The sequence below is a fragment of the Lissotriton helveticus genome, chromosome 3_2, assembly GCF_964261635.1.
Source record: "Lissotriton helveticus chromosome 3_2, aLisHel1.1, whole genome shotgun sequence".
Taxonomy (NCBI): Eukaryota; Metazoa; Chordata; class Amphibia; order Caudata; family Salamandridae; genus Lissotriton; species Lissotriton helveticus.
This window is the reverse complement of record NC_136062.1, coordinates 456,797,616-456,821,744: the sequence shown is the minus strand read 5'-3', so window position 1 is coordinate 456,821,744 and position 24,129 is coordinate 456,797,616.

Here is a 24,129-nt window from a genome sequence, read left to right as displayed (position 1 = left end):
CTCCATCTATGCCACCCCACTCTACAATACTCTACTCCATTCTATGCTACTCTCAACACTACTCCACTTGACTGCGTTCTGTGCAACTCCCTCTATGCCACTCTTTGCCACTTTATTCTGCTCTATTCTACAACACACTACTCCACTCCACTTTATTCCACTACCCCACCCTACGCCACTTCACTTCACTACACTCCACCCTTATGAAACTCTATTCCACTACACTCTACACCACTTGACTCTACAAAACTCTACTTTGCTCTATGCTACTCCACTCCAATACACTATACTACTCCATATCACTCCAGTCTACAGTAATCTACTCCACTCTACACCATTCTACTTTACAACAGTCTACTCCACTCTATACAACACCCTCTATGCCACTCTACTCTGCATCACTTAACGGCACTCTATGCCGCTCCGCTCCACACTATCACACTCTGCTCCCTTTACAACCCTTTACTTCACTCCATGCCACTCAACTATACTGCACACCACTCTACGCCACTCTACGCCACACCACTACACTCTACTCCACTTTATGCCACTCCATACCACTCTCCTTTACCCCGCTAACTTTTAGCCACGCTGAACATCAGCCACGCTGGTTTACAACAAGGCTAAAACATATTGGCAAAGCCAATAGCTCTTGCAATGGCGAGACCTTTTGACTTTGCCAGCGCTTGTTTACTTCAACCAAAGTTTTTGGGCATCTGTTATCGTTCATAAGACTGTAATTCCGATAGGCTGCACCCATTATCTGCAGTGTTCTGTCATGGGTATGCATTTGTATTGATAGGTTTCATTTTCCGATGACCCGCCCACTTACATTTACATTTATGAGTTAGCATAATGTGTCTAACTAATGATGTATTCATTTATGCATTTACGTTTATATTCTCCATCTCATTATTCATTCATGTGTGTGATATTATTCAGTTTTCTTAGCTTAGCTTGTGTGCCACCATTTTGGGGTGCTTCTCTCTGCGTGCGAGTCACACTCGCTCATTCCCCCACCCGTAGGAATAGGAAAAACCCTGGACGCAGCAGTTTTAGTTTCTTAGCTAACTGTGATCGAAACTAATTACAAAAAAACCTAATCAGTAATGTTCTCATGCACTGCAGATGCTGAGGCCCGGCTCCGCGGCCTTGGGCAGAGATAACCAAATGTTGCTATTGCAGGTGTAGATGCCTCTTGTGTGAGTCTATTGTTCGTCCAGTACTTTTCCAGTATGGGCGTGTTTTACTTTGCTATACCATGTTATAACGTATTGCTGTGATGAGATGAGTCAGTCCTCTCGACGCACTCCTAGGGGTGAGGTCGGACAGGGCCCTCTCATATGGGAGTTTGTGGCCTAATAAAATACTTTGTTTATTCTTCTCCACTGTCCGGCTGACTTCTTACTTGGTAATTATAGGTGAGTGCAGCAAGTCACTCGGGTGGATTTGAGCCACGCTTATCAGAATGTATATTTTATAGATATATACACCGTATATTGTTTTCGTGCAAAGCACTGCGGGGCCATGGATACCAAACCATCAGCAGCCGCAGGGACATTTTTAGGGTTTTTCGCGTCTCCGGCAAGAAATATTTTGGGGTCCTGTTTTGAGAAAACTTCAAATGTATTACTCATTTTCAGGTAATTCCACATAATAATGAGTAAAATAGAGCTGAAAGGTCTTTCTTTTTGCACTTGTCAGTAAGGCACTCGGGATGTGTGCTGTCACTTGTGAAACTCGAGAGACTATCAAACATGCATGTCTTGCATCTGAATATTATGCAACCAGACTATGGGGCTTTCACAGCTCCCTCTACAGGTGACGTGTTTTATGTCAGGACTAGGCATAATTATGAAATGTTTCAGGCCGACATGATTGCACTGGCACTTGTCAGCCCATTTTCTCTGTTTTTAAACCACAGATGTGCGTGGTGTAAGGCAAATTGTGTACCACACCGGGTGGTGTAAGACACATTGTGTACCGCACTGCGGGTGGTGTCAGGCATATTGTGCACCACACTGGATAGTGAAAGGCACATTGTATACCGCACCTGGTTTTGTGATGCACATTGTGTACCACACCGCTGGTGGTGTAAGGCACATTGTATTCCGCACCGCAGGTGGTGTAAGGAACATAGTGTACCACACCAGTTGGTGCAAGGCACACATGTTTGTGTACCGCATAGGGTGGTGTAAGGCACATAGTGTACCATACCAGTTGGTGTAAGGCACAAATGTTTGTGTACCGCACAGGGTGGTGTAAGGCACCTTGTGTACCGCACCACAGGTGGTGTAAGGCACATTGTGTACCACACCAGGATGTGAAAGGCACATTGTGTACTGCATCGGGTGGTGTGACGCACATTGTGTACCCTACCGCGGGTGGTGTAAAGCACATTGTGTACTGCACCATGGGGGTTGTAAGGCACATTGTGTACCGAAACATGGGTGATGTAAGGCACATTGTTTGTGTACCGCACCACAAGTGTTGTAAGGCACACTGTCTACCACACCGGGAGGTGTAAGGCACAGTATATACCTCACAGGGTGGTGTAAGCCACATTGTGTACCGCAGTAGGTGGTGAATGGCACATTTTGTACTACTCCGGGTAGTGAAAGGCACATTGTGCGCCACACCGGGTTGTGTGATGCACATAGTGTACCACACAGCGGGTGGTGTAAGGCACATTGTGTACAGCTTCCTTTTAATAGTGCCAGCCCGGGGGCTCATTAAAATTATTTTTGACTTACCCTACGAGCCAGGTACTTTTTAAACATTCACTCACTTGTATCACTCCACCACATACTCACAAAAAACCCTCACATGCACCACGCATAGTCTTCTTAATCAGTGCTCCCACGTAGTTTTTGGTCGCAGCACGCCGCATCCTGTAGAGGGGTGCGAAGACCCCAAAGATGAAGCATGACACCATGGGTCCTTTAGGTGTGTGAGGGGTATTTTAAAAACACTATTCGCTCCCCACCACAGTAGGGAACACATTAACTGATCCGGTGGATTCTTGTTGTTTATTTACATTGCCTGGGAGAAGGAATCCACCTTTAACTTCTCTCTCTCCCCCTTTTTGTTGATTATAACATTGTGTACACCACCATGGGTGGTGAAAGGCACATTGTGTTCAACACTGGGTTGTGTGATGCACATTGTGTACTGCACCACGGGTGGTGTTAGGCACATTGTGCACATCACCACAGTGGTGTAAGCATGGGAGGGTTTTTTGTCATTTTGATTTGTTTCTTTATTGAGTTTTGCTGTATTTTTCTGTACTGGTATGATATTTTTCTTTTGTTGTTTTCACTTTATTACTGTTTAAAGTCCTACATAAGTACTTTACACAGTACCTCTCAGTTAAGCCTGACTGCTCTGTGCCAAGCTACCAAAGAGCTGAGTACAGGTTAATTTGAGGTTTGCTTGTGCCTCACCCTGACAAGGATAAGCTACCGACACTTACCTTAACCTCATCCGCGCTAAGCGTTTTCCCGCTGTGCGCTGACTTTTTCTAAAACCCGCGGTTCATGACGAGCTCAGGTCGTAATGAGCGTACGAGAGGCGTAACTCATGACGAGCTGAGCTTGTCATGAGCATCGAAGGGGCTAAGGATTGTGATTGCTGCTTCAGTAGGGATTCACCCCGTTCAGCCAGTGGCCCAATTCCTCACACCCGCCATTACTTACCATTCGCTGGCATCATTATTGCTCTTCCCAGGCGTTTGGTTGCTGTGTCACTTCCATTTCTTCCTGTGGCGCATGGACGGAGTACAAATTAATTACTTTTAATTAGTGTCTATCCATGCTGTGTTTGAGGTACTGTTTCTTCTTTTTCTGGACTTTGACTCCACCCGAAGATACTGGAGCGCCAGTTACCTTACATAAGTTCACACCAATAGATAGCGCTTTTCTTTTAATCGCCCCCCTCTTGCTGTCAGTCTCCAGTTTTTTCAGGGTGCGGACAATGAAGTCTCCAGCCCTAGACACCTGATTTCAACTCTGGACAGTTAGGGTGAAAGGAAGAGCAGCAGTGGGGTGAACTCTGCATCAGTCCTGGCACGGGTGAGTCCCATATTCAGTATTTCACACAGGGAACCTGTGCCCTTCAGTATCTTAGCATGAACCAGGGTGTCGACTGCCAATGCAGTATGAAAAGGGAGTCACAGGCGAGGCAGGAGGGCACATGCCCCGCCCATCTGCCCCTGCAGTGTCAGGCCTCCCAGCAGGTGCCCTGGTAATAACAACCTCTTTTTAGTACACTTGCCCCCACACCTCTGTTAGCCTTATAAGGTACTGAAGCCTTAAATTAATCCATACTAATATTATAAAGGGAGAGCCCAAACATTTGAGGCGGCTAATCTCAGTAACCACAGCACCAATCACAACACCCAATACAGCGTTGGAAAGGGCAGTTGCAGCAGAAGGACATAGGCTATAAAGACGGCCACCATTTTTTTTTTTTTTGCAGAGTTTTATATAGCGCAAACTTGACCCAAACTGAATCAGGTATCAGAGCGCTTTACATAGCACCAGTTACGTTACTTGATGACACACATTCATTTTTGTTAGACACGGAGAGATTTAGGGACAGATGTAGGTCGGCCAATACTGGTCGGTAACGGCCGAAAATCGGTAATTTCGGCAGTTACCGACCGGTATCCATGAAATGAGATGTAGGAGCCTATTTTATACCGAATCGGAAAACATGAGTCGGTATAATTCCAACTCGGTAAATATGAGTCGGTATAATTCCGACTCGGTAAATATGAGTCGTTTTTTTACCGATGCGGAATTTTACGAATTCATATTTACCGAATTCTTAATTACCGAATCGGTAAATAAGAAACAGTAAAATAATGGGCATGGAGATTTAGGAAACCCGAAAAATACAGAATTTACGGAAATTCGGTATTTATGAGTCAGTATTTACCATGGATTGAATGCTGGTGGTAACCAGGTGAAGGCCATAAAAAGAGTCCCAAAATGCAACAGTGTGAGCAGAATGGCGGCTTTCTACGTCATTGCAAGGCGGCAAAGACTACAGGCAGCAGAAGAGAGGGAATGGCAAAGGGAGGAACAAGTGTACAGGCAGAGGATAACACTTTTCCAACTGACAAAGCCTGAAATACTCCAGAGGTACAGGCTACATCCCCAAACCATCCAGGACCTGATCAGGGACCTACACCCACTCCTGGAACACCCAACAACCAGGGCCCACGCCATCCCACCCCATGTGCAGGTGCTGTGTAGCTTACACCTGCTTGCCTCTGGGAGCTACCAGAGTGTGATAGCTGCAGTGGGTGGTGTGTCCCAGAGCTGCCTGTCCCGCTTCTTCAGGAGGTTCCTTGACGCCATGATGCAGAGGATGGAGCATTATATTTCATTCCCTGACACACCTGCGAAACTTGCAAAGACCAAGACTGATTTCTATCAACTGGCACACTTCCCTCACGTGATAGGCTGCATAGATGGCACCCACGTACCACTCTGTCCACCTGCAGCCACAGAACATATATACAGGAACCGGATGTCAACGCACTCTATCAATGTACAGGTCATATGCAACGCTGGCAACATCATCACAGACATCGTTGCGAAATTCCCTGGGAGTACCCATGATTCGTACATATTCCAGAATAGTGGGATATACACACGCCTAGTTGCTGGAGAATTTGGAAACGGATACCTGCTAGGTAAATGACATTGACACACCCTGACACTCACAGTAGATTAATGTATCATGTGCATGCAACTAATGTCAATCTTCCCCCCCCCCCCCCCTAGGCGACAGTGCATATGCCCTGCGGTCCTTTGTGCTCACCCCCTACCTCAACCCATCCACCAGGAGTGAAAGGTGGTACAATGTGGCTCACAGATCCACACGCAACGTTGTGGAGCGCACATTTGGACTCCTCAAGAGCAGGTTTCGCTGCCTCCACAAGAGTGGAGGGGCACGCCAGTACACTCCAATCCTGTGCTGCAAAATCATTGTGACCTGTGCCATGTTACACAATCTCGCCACCAAGGAAGGCACAGAGGTGGAGATCACACATCTAGAGGACATTGATGATGACACAGAACAGGCAGAGCCCCATGCTACAGTAGCAGCACCAGCTACAGATGGGAGACTAAGACGGGCAGAGATCACACAGCAATATTTCTGAGTGAGTAATGAGACACAGACAGGCAAAGATTATGATGTACGTAGTTTAATTTTCATTACGCAAGTGCAATGATACCACACAATGGTTACGCGAAATATCAATGTCCATGACTGGGTGGTCACAGTTAACACCACCGTGACCTGTCCTGTGGGTGGAGGGCATAGTCAATGTTTACGTCCACGGATTACAGGGTGGGACTGATGTGGCTGTGTGTCATGGCTTTCGGTGTGGCCTCTCTCTGTTGAATGACGCCTGCCACTCCTGCGTATTTCTGGGACAGCAGTGTTTGCGCCACTCCTGCTGGTGGATTCCTCACTTTCAGCCACACATGTGTCACCTCGAGTGGCTGTCTGTTGTGCAAGCATGAGCTCCATGGCAGAGGTCACTCTGCCCATCCCCACAGATAAATTGGGGCAGCACTGAACAATAGCATCCTGCATCGCTACTGACCGTCTGCACAGCAGGGCGGTTGCAGTCGCAAATCGGTTTAAGGCTTTTGTCTGCTGTTGCACATCCAACCGAGCCTTGCACCTCTCCAAGTGGTCTGTGTCCAACTTGTCGCACAGGACAGTCATGCACTGGGTCATGTCTGTCATGCCATTTGCCAGCGACTGTATGCTCTCAGAAATGTTTCCTATGCCCTTGTCTATCTTATCCAGATTGTTGTTGGTGCTGCGTGCCTGCCTCTGAACACCCATCATTGCCTTTGCCTGCAGGCGCTGGACCTTGACCATGGTGGCCTCCAGACCGCAGAACACCCCCTGACCGTTATGCCCTTCAGCTCTCTCCCGTGACCTTCGTCCTCGGACACTGGCCCGCACAGCTCTAGGAGTGGGCTGCTGCTCAGCGTTGGCTGACTCTGGTGGATTGATTGCCATGTCACCCTCATCCTCTTCCTCCTCATATGTTTCTAGAATACGGGGAGGGGGCACATCAAGCCACCTTGCCCTTTCCAGCACAGGTGACGGAGTTGTCGGTGTGGGAGACTGTGCAGCTGCTCCTGACTCCTGACTCCCAAACAAAAGAGGAGACTGAGGCTGTGGTGTGGTTGTATCCTCAGGTGTCTTGGCTGCCTGCTCTGTGTCCTTCCCTCCTTGTACTGTGCTGGGACCAGCTTCTTCTCTCCTCTTCTCCCTATCCATTGCTGTGCTGCGCGATGACTCTCCTGTGGACAGACATGGACATTGTGTCAGTGGAGTAGTTCACCTGTGTCTCTTGATTAAATTACACTACTATCACACATTTGCCTGTCCCTCATTTGCTTATGCTAGTAGTGTGTCGCATACCTTGCTGTATGGTATGCTGACTGCATAGAGGTATCTACCTATGACTACGTCTCCCATTATGCATTGCTTGGCATTAGTGATACCTGTTCTGGAGTGTGATGTAGGCACACAGAGTGGGGAAGGGGAATAGGTAAATGGGTTAATGATGATGCACATGCATCTTACCTTGTTTCTTTGCAGCTCTTGCGGAGCTGTCAGCGTCCCCAATGCCATGGATGCATTCAGGCTCAAGGGTGGATTCCACCAGCTCCTCAATGTCGGTGAGTCGTGGTGCTCGGTTTCTGCCTCCCCCTGTTGCTGCAGCTTCTTTTCGGTGGGCAGCTAGTTTCTTTTTGGTAATTATGCGAAGGTCATACCACTTTTTTTTTAAATCGTCAATTTCACGGTGGGTGACACCAATGGCATTTACCTTTGCTTGAATATCAATCCAGGTAGTGCGCTTAATAGACTCTGCAACATGTAGTGATTGTTTCCCAAATATTTTGCTGTAATGTTTCACAACCTCTGCAACAAGCAACTGCAGTTCTTCAGGGCTGAATTTCATTTTTCTTATGCGCTCTGCTGCATCCCTCTGTCCATCCTGACTCTCCATGGTACTGTTCAGGTAAGCTCAGGGAAGCCTGCTCCTCAGTCTGTCCTCCTGCTCTCCTGACTGTTGGTTTCTGCACCTGCATGGGTGTGGCCACTCTCAGGTACTGGGGAGGGGTGCTTGATTCTGATTGGTTGATTCCACTGTACCTTTGGTTTTGGGTGTGGTTGGTGTTACTGATTGGTTCACAGGCTCACATGTTTGTCAGTTTCAAATTTCTGATTCGGCATGAGGCCCATTGGAATGAATGGGTTTTACCGATTCGGAATTTACAGATTCGGAAAATACCGATTCGGTAAATACCGATTTCAGATTGCGAGTGATTCCGAATCGGTAATTTTTACCGATTTTTTAACTACATCTCATTTTCCGATTCTGAAATACCGATTCGGTATGAGTCGGTATTTTAGAATCGGTAAAATGAAATTACCTACATCTGGCCCTTAGTGATTTGCCCAGAATCACAGGATGTTTGGCGTCGTTACCAAGACTCGAACCCTGATCCCCAGGTCCAAGGTCGAGCACCTTAGCCGTTAGGCCAACTCCTCTATACATTTAAAAGGTAAAAGAACTGTGCCAGCAAAGTACTCCCTTGTGGGCGTGTCTGCGTTGTGCTGTGGGCGTGGGCTGGGGGCGTGACTAACACTGGGGGCGTGTGGTACGGCCATCACATCGTGGGCTGTGGGCATGTGCTGGGGGCGTGACAAACACTGGGGGCGTGTGTCCGCCCTTCATGCCATGTGAGTCGTACATAGAAGCGCCAATTACGTTGCTGCGCAGCATCAAGGGGAACGCTGGGGGCGTGACACGCTGGGGGCGTGAAAAACACTGGGGGCGTGTGCTACGTTTTGCCCTTCATGCCATGTAGGTCGTACATTAATCAATAGGATCGTCGGCTGTGGCCGTGTGCTGGGGGTGTGACAAACGCGTTCACTTGGAGGCCTGGTAAGTAACGTTACTGCAGCCTCTCCTGCGCGCTGTTACTGAACTCTCTCATTCATCAAAATTACACGCGCCTGCTACCATAAACCGGGGCCCTAGTCGGGCTCAGGCGGAGGATCAGTACACTAATTACACGCGCCTGATAACATCAACCAGGGCTGTAGCTGGGCCTCAAGCGGGGGAACACAAGCCTGCTAACATCAAACAGGCCTGCATCTGTGCCTCAAGCGGGGGAACACGCAAATGAGCGTGCCTGCGGGGACAATTACTGCAGCCTCTCCTACTCGCTGTCACTCAACTCTCTCATTAAACGGATTTACCCGCGGCTGATAGCTCTCTCATTCAACGACATTACACACGCCTGCTAACATCAACCAAGGCTGTAGCCGGGCACAGGCTGCGGATCCCTACACCAATTACACGCGCCTGCTAACATCAACCAGGGCTGCAGCTGGGCCTTCTCCGTCCCTATTCTAATGAAACAAAAAAAATTGTCTACCGCGAGATTTTAAAATAAATTGCCCTTGCAAAATACACACATTACACACATTCTATTTCATACCCGGACAACGTCGGGACGGGCTGCTAGTGCAATTATAAAGAGAAAGATTGCATTAAGGCAGAAGTACCTTATGTGGCTAATAGACGTGCCTTTACAGCTTCACAGGGCCACTGAAGAAAACCGTTAAATAGTACTGGCTCCAACTGATGTTGAGGCGGAGGACATGTAGGGACATTGTAAAAAGGTTTACAGCAAAGCAAGGATGCTGTGAAGCATGGAGACAAAAGAAATGCTGGAGACTAAAAAGTTAATGAATACTATTTCAAAGAGGGTGTTATAACCGCAAATGAGCAATACCGTAAAAAAAAGAGTAAATCTATAGACCGCTAGGAGAGAGCGAATGGTAAGCAGGCCAGACATGTTTTGCTTGCTTTCATTCTCTGCTTATGAAACAGAACAAAAGGTTAAAAAGGCAAAATGAGAGAAAGGGTGAGACTGAGTAATGGGTGAGTAAGACACAGGATGGGCAGAGACCGTGAGCAGAGAGGGGATTAAAAGAGGAAAAACAATAAGAAAAAATATGCGAGGAAAGAGAGGGAAGAACCAGGTCAATAGAAAGGGGAGGAAGAGTGGGAGAGAAGAGGCAGCTGGGGGTAAGAAGAGGAGAGATGTAAAGAACCAGGAAGGGAAGCATGGGAGAAGGGAGGAATGAGACAGGAGGCAAAAGACGGCTGAAGAGAGAAAGGATGGCGGAGGCAGAAAAAAGAGGGGGAGCAGGTGAGGAAAACAAGAAGGAGGTAAAGATGGGGCAGAATATGAACAAAGCAATGCGAATGAACGTGAAGCCATGGAAAAATACATTGGGGGAGGAGCAGGCAGAAGAGGAAGAATGTGGAAAAGCAATCACAGCATGGGAGGGCCAGAGAACAGGAAGGTAGAAGGGGTAAAGGAGCAGCATGATCGACATACAAGGCCTGGAGGTGAAATGCAAAGAGTCAAAGACTGTGTGATCTACCTGTAGATGCACCTATTTTCAGTAAAACTTTTTGTCTGCACACATAAGCGGCGCAGTGCGCACTTCGAGCATGTTGCTAAGTACCTACATTTGCTCTACCCCTAACCCCCATGAGGTGGCTCTATGCGGCAGTATGAGAGAAGCAAAAAATTGCTCTTTTCTCTCGGTATCAGTGAAAGATATGTCTGCCAAAAAATATAAAGCCACTGGATGTGCTATCTCTCCCCACCTTCCTCAAAGGCCCCATAATATTAAAGAAAGGGCCGTTAGTGAGTAAAGGAAAAAAAACACTCTCAGGCAGGAAACAAAGGGCCTCATTTATGAAAAGTGACGCATCGCTGCATGAAAACAGCGATGCGTCACTTTTCACTGCGCCCTTCTTGCGACACCAATGATGCGTCATATTTACAGTATGACGTATCATTGCGCAAGAAGTTACAGATACGTCAATATTTCTGACGTATCTGTATGGCGCAAAAGTGACGCATTGCTGGAGTGTGTCACAAAAGTGACGCAACTCCAGCAATGTGTCCTTTCACATGGTCTTACGCCTGCTGTAAGGCAGGCGTAAGAAATTGACGCATTTGTGTTCTAGAAGTGGTGCAGTGAAATATTATAGATTTCACTGCGTCACTTCTATGATCCTTTCTTGCGTCAGAAAGCCCCCTCTGCATACATTATACCTGGCGCAGGTATAATGTGGCGCAGGTGTTTACAAAGTGACGCATCTACCTAGATGCGTCACTTTGTAAATATGGTGCAACAAGGCACATTATGTATGCTGCTGGTGCATCACAAAAAGTGACGCACCGGCGGCATAAAAGTGACGCACTGCCTCATAAATGAGACCCATAGAGTGCAGAGCAGTGAAGAGCAAAGAAAATGAGATTTTTCCACAGATCAGTACAGCAAAGAATATCAGATTTACACAGAGCAATAATGAAAAAATGTTAAATCATGCAATACAGTTTATTAAGAATATACAAATTAATCGGCCAGCAGCCCTCACTATCCGCCCGCATCATACTTTTTCTTTTATATGGGAGTAATAGGAGTGAGGAGACAATTGGCCAGCAAGTACAGAACTGATCCCCTCAAGATGGCGGCTCTATGCGGCAGTAAAAGAAGAGAGTACAAGGCATGGCAATGAAGATGCCAACAATCATGTTTCTCTTTCTTGAGCGACAAGTTTAAACATAAGTTCCCACATTTGTGAGAGCTAGAGCGATTTTTGTTGTAAATTAATTTTCTTTAACCTGTGTTTTAGTTTGGAGTCCAGTGGCCTTGGAAACCTGTAGTTTGTGGCTCCCGGAATGTTGGAACCAGAGGGCGGGTGTAGTCTGCATGGTCATGGCATGCTGAGCAGCTGCGGCGCTGGCGGTGCTCTTAGGAAACCGCAACTGCTGTGGCAGACAGCGGGTGGCAGCGTCCTGAGGCGTGTTTTGAGGACTCCTTAAGCTGTGGTGATTGACCGGTCCTACCCCCCTGCTTACTCTGAAGAAAGTTAAAGTGCAGCTGCTTTGGTAAAGTGTGCTGTGGTGTAAGAAATAATCATTTTGACTAATTAACACGTTTAAGCAGAGGTGCAACTCAAGTGAGGCGCACGTTTTAACAAGCACTGCAAACGCAACAATCCCGTCTAATAAGTCAACAGAACTCGATGGTGCTGTGAGGGAAAATGCACTCAATGAACACCAGTGCTGATAGATTTCACCAATGTCATGTGACGGGAGAGCAAGTAGGGGGGAGGAGGGGCCATCACACGCTGTATAGTATGATGGCCAAACAATGCGATCTCTTAGTGAAATCGCCAGCGAGGGAGCGAGGCTGCAAAGGATGGACATTTAAACAAATGCACCAATGAAAAGCCAGCATTTGCAAATGGCCCAGATAACAGCCAATGGCAACTGGTGGGTGTGCCAAACTCCACAGAAGAGATATAACAGGTCGATCAAGCTCAACCTAAAAAGTAGGGGGGCCAGAATACATCCCTGCCTGACCCCTTTACCAACCCTTATGTCATTAGAGACCTCGCCCCCGGTATTGATCCTAACCCGGGCTCTCAAATCCTTGTGGAAATATGCTAAGAAATGGTAGATTGAAATTCTCTGCATACGTTTAAACATTTACATATGAGTGTTCATGAACATATCACAGTTTGTATTTGTTGAGTATCTCAAGATGATTTATTTGCGTTTTTCTATAAGTGAACTTTGTTCTGCACTTCACTTAGTTCTGTTTCTTAGCCAACATATGTTTCACATCTTGTAACAAAGGGATTTCCCCGCGACTTCTTCAGGGCTATAAGTAGTATCTTGAGGACTCTTGATTTCAGTGATATTTCCAACTCGAAAGGGTATCTGTTAATATTTGTACATTTAAGTTGTTTCTGGAGATGTCGTAACTTATTCCGATACTTCCTGGTTATTTAATGCCATTACTGTTATTGGTATAACATCTTTTCTGCCCCATCTGGCAAGACTTTGTAGGTCGAGTGAGATTCTCCCTCTCCTACGAGTACCCGGAGTTTGATCGTTGTTATCTCACCAGAAACTACTTAACTATACAAATATTAACAGAAACCCTTTCGTAACATTTTTATTAAGGCATTAGTGAAGGAAGAGTGGGTGCCCCCCCTGGAGTGACAACATTAGTTAGGGCTGTCTCCCCCTGTTGAGAAGGTTTATTAACTACAATATCCAAATGCTACAATAAGGATGTAAATTTCAAGTCTATTATGTCAATAATCAGTGAGCAGAAGTAATTAAGAAGAACTTCCCTTGGGGGGTGTGGCTGACTGCCTAAGATGGCGGTCCTGGTCCGATAGCGCTCCGGACCTCCTGGGAGGAATGACTAATCCTGGACTGCTGCAGTGCCCACTATTGGACCGGAACGTGGGTCCTGAGACGCTGAAGCCCCCCTGTACCGGGAAATTCCTTAATTGACCCGGGGAAGGCGAAACGTCGGCGCGAAGGACTGGAGCCTACCTGACATGAGTCTTGTGTGGAGGTGGAGGCCTGCTGTGGGGCGCGGTCCTGTGCGAGGCGAGGGCGGCCGTGGCTGCCCCGGCCAGGACTCAGAATCTGGCCAGAAAACAGTGACTGCCCCTGACTCCGGGAGGTTCCAATTCCGCCTGTTCATTGTACGCTGCTGAGGAGCGGCTGCCCCGCGTGGAGGACTCCGGCGGAGGAAGAGGTGCGGCTGTAGGCAGTTACGCCAGGATCGTTTCCCGGAAGTGCGGAATTGAGCGGTGAGAAGCCCGCTTGTCCCTGGAGGCTGCGCCTTGAGGGAGCTCTGACTGGGGCATATCGACTACTGCCTACAGGAAGAGACTGGGGCCTGTGGTGGAGGACGGGCCCGCGTGCGGTGCAGATGGTGGTGGGCGCCGCAACATGAGATAGGGCTATGAATGGGCTACATTGCGGCCCTCCCCCCTCTGTCCAATAAAAAACTACCGGCGCCTGTCGCGCCATTGGGTTGCTGCCGCGCTGTGGGGGCTCCATGGCATGGGGCGGTAAATGCCTATGCGGCCTGGAGGCTGCACCGCCTTAGTTACTGTATGCAGGACTGCTGTAATGTACCTTTTACTTAATGCATTCTCCCTACAGTAGTTCTCTCAAGGACAAGGCACGGAGGCGGCGGATCAGCGACAAGGCTGTAAGCCCCTCTGGGGAGTGCTGTAGAGAATGAGAACAGGGTGCGCTCCTACATTGGCCCTGACACCTCGCCCCTAAAATAACTGGATTTCCGGACATGTCCGGGTGAGCCCTTGGTCTCTGGTGGGCAGACAGACTAATTTGTTTTAGTCGTATGATAAAGACCCCGGGAGTGAGCCTGTGGTATTGCAGTGAACTCTGGGGGACTCGGACTGGGACGGTCCTCTCTCTTCCCCCGCCAACGGTGAAGAGCCTGCCCAGTTTGCGCCCCCCAGAACTGGGCCTGACCTTCCGATACGGGGAGTCTACATTTGCTGGGGGAAATAGAAGGGTCCCTTTGATGGCGAGTATTGTGGCGCATTTGTAGAAAGGTCTCATGGGCTAACCTTGTACAGAGGCCCCACATAACTAATTTGGTGCACCACCAGCTGTCCCTGCTGGGACGGCCGGGCCTACTGTGCTGATACGGCCGCGCCCATTGGAGGATTGCCTTCTTCTGAGATTGTGGGGTCACAATAACGGAACTCCCCTGGCCTCCACTATTTGGGGAACAGAGTTGTGAACCTACTACTGCCCAGGGCATCATGAACACCCCTCCTGCCAACCCGTGGAGTCGAGCTGGGGCTGAACTGGGCCTAGTATCCACAATATGGGTATAAACCGAGCGAAGATGCTAGAGGGTCAACAGAAGACTCACTCCCCAATATCCGGGACCGAACACACTAGCCAACCCCCCCTCGCCAGGAGCAGCTGCTATGGGCCACACTGCTGGACCACCAGATAAGTTAGACCTTATCCTTAAGGAGATCCGGGACTCTGGGATGGCGCTAGAGACGCAGATGGGGACCCTTGACACAGGGCTGACACTCCTTAGGGCGGATCATGGCTCGTCCTGACCTCGGGAGCGACCACTATGCCTTGCCAGGCCAGGTCGCCCCCACGCTCCTCCTGCTCCTGTTTTTGCTGGTTTCCTGTTGCTGTTTCCTGTTGCCGTTTTTGCCGCCACTCGCCACTCGCCACTCGCCTTTTCCCGCCGCTGCCTCCCTGCGGCCCTGCCCCCCGCCAGCCGATTGGCCCCCCCGCTCCCACCACCCAGTGGACCCTCCCTCCTGGCTCCCTTCTTATGTCGCCTCCACGCACACGTAGCGATGACGCGCAGCGGGCGCGCCGATTGTGCGCCGAAGGTGCGCCAAGGCAAGCCCGTCTGCGCCCATCCGCGCCTGGACCGCGCCCAGTGCCAGGACCCCTGGCCCCCGACGGACCTATGACGCCCCCACCCTCATCGCACTCAAACCCAACCGACCGAGAGCCTGCCACCGAGCCACCCCGAGACGCACCCACGGACCCTTCACCTGTCAGGCCTGCAAGTTCCCCTGCCTCCGGACCTGCACCGCACCCGCCAAGCCAAGCACCAGCAGCAACCACCTCAAGTGCATCCTGCTCAACACCCGCTCCGTCCACAGACACGCCATCGAACTTTGGAACCTGCTCGACACAACCTCACCAGACGTCGCCTTCCTCACGGAAACCTGGATGAACGCCTCATCAGCACCCGACATCGCCATCGCCATCCCAGACGGATACAAGATCATCCGGAGAGACCGCGCCAACCAGACTGGAGGAGGCATCGCCATCGTACACAAGAACACCATCCGCATCACGACCGACTCCAACGACACCTTCACCACCGCCGAGTATCTCCACTTCCAGATACACACCGACCCAAAGACGACCCTCAGAGGCACCCTCGTCTACAGACCCCCGGGACCACGTACACAATTCAGCGAAGACATCACGGACTTCATCAGCCCGCACGCCCTCCGCTCCGCTGACTACATCCTCCTAGGGGACCTCAACTTCCACCTGGGGAACAACAAGGACTGCAACACCACCGCCCTGCTGGACAACCTCGCCAACCTCGGACTCAAGCAACTTGTCAACACCCCCACCCACTACGCCGGCCACACGCTTGATCTCGCCTTCTCAGCCAGCAAGCACATCACCTTCAGCCACTCCACCGGACTTCACTGGACCGACCACAGCTGCGTCCACTTCAGCTTCAGAAGAACCACAACCCACCACCACCCGCAACAGGTCCCTTGCAGGATCTGGAACAAGATCACCGCCGAGCAGCTCACCACCTCCCTCAGCCAGAACCCACCCGCCAGCACAACGGACCCCAATGAAGCAGCCCGCAACCTCACACAATGGCTGACCGCCTGCGCCGACTACCTCGCGCCACTTAAGAACCCGCCCAGCAGACCCAGAAGCAAAAAAGCCTCCTGGTTCACCGACGAACTCAAGAATTCCAAGAAAAACTGCCGCACCCTCGAGAAAGCCTGGCTCCGCGACCAGACCACAGACAACAGGACCGCCCGCAAAGACGCCACCCGCAAGCACCACCAACTCATCCGCACCACCAAGAAGAAATCACTGAAGGAACGACTGGACAACAACGCCCACGACAGCAAGGAACTCTTCAAGATCGTCAAGGAGTTCTCCAATCCCAGCACCAGCAACAACGACATCACTCCTTCACAAGATCTCTGCAACTCTCTCGCCTCGTACTTCCACCGCAAGATCGCCGACACCCACAACAGCTTCGACGCACCTTCCACGCACCCAATTGCCGAACCAACGCCCCCCACCGCCACCCTCCGCACCTGGACCACGGTGACCACCGAAGACACAGCCCGCACGATGAACACCATCCACTCCGGATCCCCAACCGACCCCTGCTCCCACCACGTCATCAACAAGGCCGACTCCATCATCGCACCCCAACTCCGGGACGTCATCAACTCATCCTTCAACACCGCCACCTTCCCGGAGAGCTGGAAGCATGCCGAGCTCAGCGCCCTACTGAAGAAACCAACAGCGGACCCCACCGACCTCAAGAATTTCCGCCCCATCTCGCTCCTCCCCTTTCCTGCCAAAGTCATCGAGAAGACCGTCAACAGACAGCTTGCAGCCTTCCTCGAGACAAACGGATCCCTCGACCCCTCGCAGTCCGGGTTCCGAGCCAACCACAGCACCGAGACCGCCCTCATCGCAGCCACCGACGACATCCAAGCCCTGCTCGACAACAGGGAAACAGCGGCCTTCATCCTCCTGGACCTCTCTGCAGCGTTCGACACCGTCTGCCACCGCACCCTAGTGCAACGCCTCAGCAACATCGGAATCCAAGAAAAGGCACTGAAGTGGATCATCTCGTTCCTCGCCGGAAGAACACAAAGAGTCCGCCTCCCCCCGTTCCGATCCGAGGCCACCGAAGTCATCTGCGGCGTACCCCAAGGATCTTCGCTCAGCCCAACCCTCTTCAACATCTACATGAGACCTCTTGCAACCATCGCACGCCAACACAACCTCAACATCATCTCCTACGCCGACGACACACAGCTGATCCTCTCTCTCACCCGAGACCCCGACACCGCCAGAACGAGCCTACACGAAGGGATGAAAGACGTCGCCGGATGGATGAAGAACAGCCGCCTGAAACTGAACTCAGACAAGACGGAAGTCCTCATCTTGGGACCATTGCCCTACGCCTGGGACGACTCCTGGTGGCCTCCCGCTCTGGGCACCGATCCCAAGCCAACAGACCACGCACGCAACCTGGGCTTCATCCTGGACTCCTCCCTCTCGATGACCAGACAAGTCAACGCCGTCTCCTCATCGTGCTTCAACACCCTGCGTATGCTCCGTAAGATCTTCGGATGGATCCCCACCGAGACCAGGAAGACCGTCACCCAGGCACTCGTCACCAGCCGACTGGACTACGGGAACACCCTCTACGCGGGAACCACAGCCAAACTACAGAAAAAACTCCAGCGCATACAGAACGCCTCCGCCCGACTCATCTTGGACATCCCCCGACGCAGCCACATCTCTGGACACCTGAGGGACCTGCACTGGCTCCCCGTCAGCAAAAGGATCACGTTCAGGCTTCTCACTCACGCACACAAGTCTCTCCATGACCTGGGCCCCAAGTACCTCAACGACCGCCTGACCTTCTACACACCCACCCGCCAGCTACGCTCTACAAACCTCGCCCTCGCCGCCGTACCACGCATCCGTAGAGCCACCGCCGGAGGAAGATCCTTCTCCTACCTGGCAGCCAAGACATGGAACTCCCTCCCCATCCACCTCCGGCTGACACAGGACCACCTCGCCTTCAGGAAACAACTCAAGACCTGGCTGTTCGAGCAGTAGCAACCCCCTCCCCCCAGCGCCTTGAGACCCTTCCGGGTGAGTAGCACGCGATACAAATGCCATGATTGATTGATTGATTGAGTTAGCTGACACGGTCAAAGAACATGACCAATCTATCGCTGACCTCACCCCCAAGGTCGCAGACCAATCGTCTACTATCCAAGAGCTACAACAGCAGATGACGACGCTTCTGGATCGGGTGGAAGATGCGGAGGGCAGGAACAGACGCAATAATATACGCGTTATTGGCCTGCTGGAACGCAGCGAGAGGGGTAGGGAAGCAGAGTTTATGGAACAATGGTTCAGAGACCACATAGCGCCAGAGGGACTCTCCCCTTACTTCTGTATTGAAAGAGCCCATAGGATTCCAACTGGACAGCCCAGGCGTGACGCACCGCCCCGCCCCATGATAGTTAAAATCCTAAATTATAGAGACCGCGATACCCTGTCCCAGAAGGCGAGGGAAAAGTCTAACATTCAATTTGAAAATCACCGTATATCATTATACCCCGAAAACACTATTCTAGTACAGAGACAGAGATCATCCTACCAAGCTGTGAAGAAAAAACTCCAGAAAGCACAACTCAAATATGCTTTGTTATCTCCTGCCCAGCTGAAAGTTATCCACGACAAAAAGACCCACTTCTTTAAAAGTCCGGCGGATGCCGAGGAGTGGATGGAAGTAATGTGTATTGGTTCAAGTCAACTCATCCACTCGGACTTCTTTCTTTTTTTTTTTAAACTTTATTTATGATTTTCTCAAAATATGAAACAATACATATATTGTCGTAGTGCATTAAATACATCAATATAAACTATAAATCAAATCTTCAGTCTCATCGTGCTCATTGTACAACATGTAACGTATACATTGCTCCCTCATCTGAAACGTGTACATTCTGATTACTACACTCTGCCTCACCCAGGAGCCCTTACACAATGTCTGGCATAATTAGGCAAAATCTTCCTTTAACATTCCATTGTCGCTTATTTCCCTCTAAAAAACATGTAACATTACGAAGCCCAGGATATTCGTTCGTGCATACCAATCTCTACATCCCCACCTCTACCACCCAGTGATTATGTCCGAGGTCTTTCGGCAATATATATCACCCCACCCCCTCTCTGTCCTCATGTATATGAGCGACCTCCTGGGAGGCCACCTCCGAGTCCCTGTCAACATTACGTAACAAATACATTTGTAGCGGTCCCCATATATCTCTGGGTCTAGAGGCTATTGGCAGTGTCTCTGCGTATACAGCATTTTGTTCCTGGCAGTATATGATGTCATGTAGCCATATCTTAAACTTCGGAGCTCTCCCCCTGCCCCAACAGCAAGCCAACCTGCATCTAGCCAACACTAGGGTAGTGTCTAGAAATGTCCTACTCTGTCTCAGTATCTGGGCAGTGTAACAACATGACCATTGGATATTTCTCCAGTGTGATGCCCAGCATCCCCTCAAGGGCCTCATGCACCTGCGTCCAATATTCATCAATACCAGGGCACTCCCATGCCAAATGCAGGAAACCTTCCCCAGCCCTCCTGCATCGTTCACAACAGTCCTTGTCTGCTAACTGTAATCTATACTTCTTAGTGGGAGTGTAGTAAAGCAGTTGAAAGAACTTGTAATATATGATTTTAAGCCTGCAGCTAGCAGAAATAGGCCCCGTAACTCCACAACAATATAGCCACTGTTCCTCAGAGATTTCACGCCCCAAATCCTCACTCCAGTGCAGCCGAGCTGAACTTACAATTCCAGTCTGATTCACCTGAATGCTGCTGTATATACCAGACACCAGGTGCCTCCCATCCTGTGAGCACAGCATGAGATGTAACGGTGCTATCATATTTGGCTCGCTAGGAAAATCAGGTAATGTTTCTCGCAGAAGGGAGTGGGCTTCAGCCCCTTCGAGCTTTTGTACGGGCACCCTGTACGTGGACCTCTCAGCCTGGTGAGGGACTCCTGGGAAAAGTCTCCCCGGAAAGTTCCCCAGGATGTGGTGAGCTACATGCTGGCCTTCCGGAGCCAAATGGCTAAGTTGTGGAAGCAAGCTTCTGACAACTTGGAAGCCAGCCAGGCAGTGATGAATGCGTGGTACGACCACAACGCTCACCCAGTGGAGCTGGAGCCTGGACAGAAGGTGTGGGTGATGGAGCCGGGAGAGCTGAGCGCTCTTCAGGACCGTTGGACAGGCCCCTATGAGGTATTGGAAAAGATGGGCAAGTCTACCTACCTGGTGGACGTCAAGACCCCAAGGCATCCCCATAGGGTGCTGCATGCCAATCGCCTCAAGCCCCACTATGAGAGGCCCGAAGTCATGTTAATCATGGTGACTGATGGATTGGAGGAAGAGGACACTGAGCCTCTCCCCGACCTGTTTGCGTCTCAAGAGAAGGATGGGTCAGTGGGGGGAGTGAAACTCTCACCATCCCTAACTCTGGAGCAGCAGGAGGAATGTCGCCAGGTCTTGGAGTCATTCTCTCCTCTGTTCTCCCTTGTCCCGGGTAAGACCCATCTGTGTGTTCATGACATGGACACCGGTGACAGCCCACCTGTGAAGTCTAAGTCTTACCGGCTGTCGGACAAGGTGAAGGCCAGCATCCGAAGCGAAGTAGCTAAGATGCTGGAGCTCGGAGTCATTGAACCTTCGAATAGCCCTTGGTCTAGCCCGGTGGTTTTAGTTCCCAAAGCTGCACCACCTGGCACCATGCCAGAATTGCGATTCTGCGTGGACTATCGAGGACTCAATTCGGTCACGAAGACCGATGCTCATCCGATCCCTCGGGCGGATGAACTAATTGACCGGTTGGGAGCTGCCCAATATCTGAGTACCATTGACCTCACAGCAGGGTACTGGTAGATTCCCATGACTGATGGAGCAAAGGAAAGGTCAGCCTTCTCCACACCTGATGGACACTACCAGTTCTGTGTGATGCCCTTTGGGCTCAAGAACGCTCCTGCAACATTCCAGCGACTGGTGAACACGATCCTCACTGGGAAGGAATCCTTCTCTGCTGCTTACTTGGACGACATTGCCGTCTTCAGTAGCAGGTGGGAGGATCACTTGCAGCACCTGCAAGACGTTCTCCAGGCCCTGGAACAAGCTGGTCTGACGATCAAGGCCAGCAAGTGTCAGATTGGGCAGGGGTCGGTGGTGTACTTAGGTCACTTGGTGGGCCGGGGAACGGTGCAACCCCTTCAGGCAAAGATTGAGGCAATCGTGGCCTGGGAACCCCCCAAGACCCAGACTGAGGTCCGAGCCTTCCTGGGCCTCACAGGTTACTACAGACGGTTCGTGAAGGGGTATGGCACTATCGTGGCTCCCCTTACTGAACTCACGGCCAAGAAGCAACCCAGGAGAGTCATCTGGACCGAGGCTTGCCAACGAGCCTTCGACACCCTGAAACAAGCATTGTGCAACGCTCCAATTTTGAAGGCTCAAGATTTCTCAAAGGAATTCATTGTCCAGACAGACGCATCCGACATTGGCATTGGGGCGGTGCTATCGCAACTCAATGAAGAGGGTCTGGATCAACCCGTGGTCTTCCTGTCACGGAGACTACTTCCCCGGGAACAGAGATGGAGTACCATTGAGCGGGAAGCCTTTGCGGTGGTCTGGGCACTGAAGAAGCTGCGACCATACCTGTTTGGTTCGCACTTCCTGGTTCAGACAGACCACCGACCCCTTCGTTGGCTCATTCAGATGAAGGGGGAAAACCCAAAACTGTTGAGTTGGTCTATCTCCCCACAGGGAATGGACTTTCGGGTGGAACATCGGCCCGGAGCTGACCACGCCAATGCAGACGGTCTCTCCAGGTATTTCCGCCTTAGTGTTGAGAACTCCCAAGGGGTTGGGTAGCTCTCCCCACTTTCAGCTGGGGGGACGCGTGTTAGACCTGTCTGCTTCTGAGAGTCCCCTCACACTATGATTTATTTTGTTCCCCCGTGCCTCCTAAAATTTGTCGCTTTTTCTTTGTCTACCAGGACCTTTTTGTGTGTTGTCCCATGGGGCTAGTTGCTCTTTGATGCCCAGTTGCTCACCAAGTTCCTGGCACCTATGTACAAGGGACCTGACGGAACCGGTGGCATAACCAACTGGGGTTGTCAACCCTAAAATGGTGGACACCATTGTCCCCTATGAGAGTGACTCCCATTGGAGCCCCTCTGACCTCTGACCCTTTGAAGGTTTTGGCGCACTTTGTGTAACCTGCAAACCTGACAGGAATCCCCTCAGGGGTTACAAGTACACAAAATGGCTGCCTTAGGAAGCCCAGTACGGTGGCTCCTAATGACCAAAAAGATACCTTGAAAGGGCCATGTCATTGACATTGCCAGGGATGGTTCTAGAACCTTCTGGCTCGTGCTGGCATCCTAGGGCACTGGCTATAAAAGGCCCAGTCCCTGGCGGCCATGTTGGAGAAGAATGATCAAAGAACACCAGAAGAAGAGGACTTGACCCCAGATTGACACCTGCCCTGTTAACCCCCTGAGGCAGCTGATAGCTCAGGCAGAAGAGCAGCAGAGGTTGCTGGCATGGACCCTGACTGACGTTCCAGTCAGAAGCGTGAGCAGTGTCCTCTAGCCTTCAGCGCCTGGTCAGCGAGTGCCCAATTGCCCCTCAGAGACTTTGGCCATAGTTAGAGCCTCCCCGCCCCCCCAGTGGTGAGATCGCAACCGCAACTCTTAAAGTGCCACCTTCAACTTAAGTGCCTCCTGGCGGGTGTTCGGACGTCTCCGAACCCACCGCCGTCGACGCGCTGTTTGTGGATAGAAGGTGAGGTGCTGCGCTTGGGCGGGGAAAGGCTGGCCTTCATTTGGGCGAGATTACTGTCTCTGCCCTGCCCGAGTGACTTGGGAGCTGGTGTGTGGGCAGGAACCCCACGTGAGTGAGCTCGGAGGGAGGATCGCGGAGCCCCTGGAACCCCCCTTCGCCCTTGGGAGAAGTGCCATACTGACTGGAGCGCTTACCGGCGCCGCCGAAGTGAGGTGGGCCGTCTCTACCCCTGAAGTTGCCGCGTTGTTGTGGAACTGTGATGCGGTCTCATTTTGAACTGTGCGCGCAGGTGTTTTGGCCCCTCCGGCAGCCCGTTCGACGGTCCCAAGACTCGTGAACTGGAGCCGCCTTCGGAAACCCCGCCTGCGCTGACAGAAGCGCACAGACTCCTCCGGCAGCAGTAGCATTGAACCGTCTGACCGCGAAGTGTAATTGCCGTAGTCATTTTATGCCTTTATCTTCCAGATATACGCGCAATGAGTTGTGAGTGCAACTAAGGGATTATCACGCGTATCTTGTGCCCAGAGAGCCCGAACCCGTGAACACTTCAAAAACTGTAAGAGCACGCATTCCGCATTGAATGACAAACATCATTTAGTGTGCTCTGTTCTCTGTGACACAGTTCTTGGGACACACATGGTGGTAAAAAGACCGCAGATGGCAGGGCCACACTGTACACAAAGACAACAAGAGAAAATGATGGCCAAAACCATTCCAAGGAACGTTAATACCTTCCATCCCCATGTGGACAGTAGTCCCCAAACCCATCCCATTACAGACCAATCTCCTGCATCCTGGTGAATCAACTCGGAAATTACGTGCAATTTAGAGATGGCTTGGTATACTGTAGGGGCATTATCAGGAATATAAATGCAGCAACTAGACCCGATCAATTTACAGACTCCTCCGCGATCTGCAAGAACAATATCTAGAACCATCCGGTTCAGCAGAGTCATAAGGCGGTCCGCCTGTAGCTCGG